The sequence below is a fragment of the Sinocyclocheilus anshuiensis genome, unplaced genomic scaffold, assembly GCF_001515605.1.
Source record: "Sinocyclocheilus anshuiensis isolate Anshui unplaced genomic scaffold, SAMN03320099.WGS_v1.1 scaffold944, whole genome shotgun sequence".
Lineage (NCBI taxonomy): Eukaryota > Metazoa > Chordata > Actinopteri > Cypriniformes > Cyprinidae > Sinocyclocheilus > Sinocyclocheilus anshuiensis.
The window spans coordinates 1,867,215-1,870,546 of record NW_015549559.1 but is presented as its reverse complement, the minus strand read 5'-3'; positions in this window follow the sequence as shown (position 1 = coordinate 1,870,546).

Sequence of the window (3,332 nt, the reverse complement as noted above, 5' to 3'; positions counted from 1 at the left end):
ATCACACGGTGACCTTCCCTTCAAGGGTCAGTGAACCCTGTGTGTATGAGTGAGCTCATGGAGACTATCCTCAGAGCCTTTAAATGCACCATCTCACCAGCACAGAGAATGAGAGAGTATCTTCCCTGTTCTGTCTGAAACTGAACGAATGCAAATTATATTAGTCACGCAACCAGTTCAGCAAAATTTGTTTTCAAATATCAAACCAGTAGAAACAAGCACCCATTTAATTTTGTTTCTATTTTCTTTTCTTTTAATTGTCGTTGTTGCTTTGGCAGTATTGCAACTGATGTGCAGAAGTCATGCCAATAAAGCACTTTGAAACAAAAAATTGAGAGAATGAGACTGCTTTTGCTCAAAGATATAGGTGCTTCTTTTTATATATTTGAGCAGAACAGATTTATGAATGATATTAAGAATAATAATACCAGCCTTCCACATTCAAAACTGGCTTGTTTCTTGTGATTTTATTTCTGAAATGATTTTATGATTACACAGATAATACTCTTGCAAATTTGCCAAACTGAGCTATTTTTTTTTTTTCCACATCGATGTGAACCAAATACATCACGTTGCAACAGTTCAAAGAAATCCACCGTCCCATTCAAAACATGCTGAAATTAGTTTTTTTGTTGAAGGTTGAGTTTTACAGTGAGCAGTAAAACTCTCAATCACATTCTGAAGCATGCAATGAGACAAATAGTAACATTTGGTTGGTTATTCATTATGAAGTAGGCCTATCTGTTGTCCAATGAAGAACAAAACAGCTGGCTCACTAGACCTTTGCTTCCTCTTATACATCTGTCTTTCCCACCATTCCCTCTTTTCACTGCTGTCTCTTCTGTTTCTTTGACACCTACTCTCCTGTTCTCCCACTGCCAAATGAGACATAATGTATAATAATCAGTATGAATGTAAAACATCTGGTCAGGAAGGTTTTAAGCAACATTTTGTGTTGTTAAACATCCACAGGCCACAAACAGCAGCAATTTAAATATTGAAATATTAAATACAACCCATGAAGATGTGGGTTGTATGGCACTGTAATAATAGGAATTTAAAAATTTAAAGTTGTCTACTGCAGGAGATCGAGGAATTTTGTGACTGTACTTTATATCTGCAGTAGCAAGAATATTGTTACTTGAGCGTGGATAGTCATACAAAACTATATAATCAATGCTTTACCTATACATAAACTTTGAATAACATTTGACAACAACAAAAAAAAGTGTATGGCCCCTTTAACATTATGTTCTATGTTAAAATTAGGAACTTCCTCTCATCACTGTTGTTGTTGCCTTGTTCAAATGCCTGCCAGCTTCAGAGAGAATCCTGTGCAGCTGTGCCAGACTTTCCCTTCATGGCCAGGTGTAACCCAGACTCAAATTAGTCTATTTGCAGTCTAAGTCAAGGTTTAAGGAAAAAAAAAAGAAAAAAATCTAAATCAGCATGATTACATAGTTAACTAAATAATTATGTGAATGAACAGCAAGAAAATAAAAACTTGTGACAATGTAGTAGTTTATTAAAATGGGTATGCTAAATCCTTTATTTTATTTTTAATATAAGCATTATGTAAATTATTGCAGCAAAATGCATCCAATGAAAATTGGTAATAGCACTGCAGATGTTCGTCATCCAATTAGAGAAACCAGGCAGCGGCGCTGACTCCTCCCCCGGAGAACGATGCTGACTCGGCTCTGTGAGCAACGCAGGTAGAATGGAGATAGAATACAGAGAAGAGAGAGATTTAGAGAATTTATTGATGAAAAATACCTAAAAGAAAACGCAAGAATTTCATCTAGGATTAGTTTTGTAAAACTACATTGATTGATAATTTTGTTAAAAAAAAAAAACTGATCTGCATAGAGTTCCTGTTGATCTGTAAACGTTTAAAGTCCACATGAAATCAAAATTGACTTTATTTACTTTACTAGCGCACATTGCTAGTCTTGATGTAAACAATTAATCCGTGCAAGTTAATCCGCTGAAAATAATTGTTTGTTTTGGTAATCTCTAATCAAAATCTGAACATTTACTTCCGCTCTGGAATGGCATTCCTTTTCTGATGACGTCAGTTTGACGGCTTGGGCAAAACATCCTTAAACACACCCATCCAACCATTAGTTTGCTATGAGAGAGAGACTGAGAGGAAGAGCGCTTTCCTGTTGATCTGTAAATGTTTAAGTCCAAGCTAACGTAAACAAAGCTAATCGTTGGTTCATCTGGTGTAACCGGGAAAGAAGACCAATTAACAAAAACAGGTAATATACAGAGGAATCGGTGAGTGGAATGTGTATTTTGATAAATGTGGTGAACTGTGAGTGTTTTGCATTAATGTGAAGTCTCAACAGAACAAATCTGTGTTTCACTGTGTGTAAAATGTGACGTATGTTGTTAATTGTTGTTCAGAAGTTGCTGAATGATGCTAATGTAAAGTAACTTCACTAAGGACGTTGTTCTGTTGTGTGCAGGCCAGTTTATGCATGTATATGTTTTGAAGTTGGATTTGCTTACTGCGGATTGCGTTTTTGTCGTGGATGCATCGAGTCTCATGTCGAGTGAAGGAAATAGATGGCAAGCCACCGTAAAGACTGGACTTGGATCTCCTTTCTCACCTTCCATTGGATTTGCATCGTTCCGGCGTTTTCGTTTATCTGTGCGAGTGTCTTCTCTTTGAACTTGAGGATTGAGGTATCTTTTTTTCTGTTGGAACTGACATTTTCTACGAATTAAGGGAGAACATTCTAATTGTCTTTTGGACTGACATGTTTGAACTGAAAATAATTATTTGAACTGATAAGAGGTGATATGTGTTTTCTATATTATTTTCTTTAATTGTTGATGTGGTAATCCAAAGGTATTGCAAATTTATTTTGTGGATTATATTGGCTGGAAATGTAAATTTAATTTTGGTTTGAAAAGGTCATTTCACAAAATACGCTGAAATTAGGAAACAAAGAGATATAATCTAACCTAAACTATTAAAACTTGTTAATCAGGTGTAAATAAATCACACCTAAAGCCCCTAAAGTAAAAGGGAACTCAGAACAAAAGCAAATTCGTTAAAAGGGAAAAGAAGGAGCTAAATCTTTGCCTTTGGTTTTTGCATTTTTTTGTTTAATTTGGGAAATTGTTTTATTTTGTGACCAAGTTAAATCACAACTGATTTATTTCCTTTTCATTTAAAATGTATTATTGATTTATAATTATATATTTTTTCCCTTATTGTTTAATTATTTCATTCCAATCACTATTTTCATATAAATAAGCGTGTCTGAAAAAAATCTGTGTGTGTGTGCCTTTTGCCTCCTACGACTCCTGTGTCCTCT